This window comes from Corvus brachyrhynchos, unplaced genomic scaffold (assembly GCF_000691975.1).
Source record: "Corvus brachyrhynchos isolate BGI_N302 unplaced genomic scaffold, ASM69197v1 scaffold54, whole genome shotgun sequence".
NCBI lineage: Eukaryota > Metazoa > Chordata > Aves > Passeriformes > Corvidae > Corvus > Corvus brachyrhynchos.
Genome location: NW_008237902.1, coordinates 2,093,885 through 2,094,154, shown reverse-complemented (window position 1 = coordinate 2,094,154; position 270 = coordinate 2,093,885).

Sequence of the window (270 nt, the reverse complement as noted above, 5' to 3'; positions counted from 1 at the left end):
TGGGTTTGCAGCGGATGGTTATTTTGCAGCTCCTTCTGCTTTTGCTGTATTTCTGTCCTTTTTTTTATTTTTTTCCCTCCCTCCCCCGGCTGCCGGGCGGGGGATGTGCAGCATTCCCGGGGCGGATGGCGCACGGTGGTCACTCTCCTTTGGAAGTGCGGGAGGGAGGCGGCGGGGACGTAAACAAGAACTTTTCAAGGCTCGATTCGCCGTTTCGCCCCTTTATTCCCCGAATTAATGACTGCGGCAGCGGCCCCGCGTGCCCTGCCC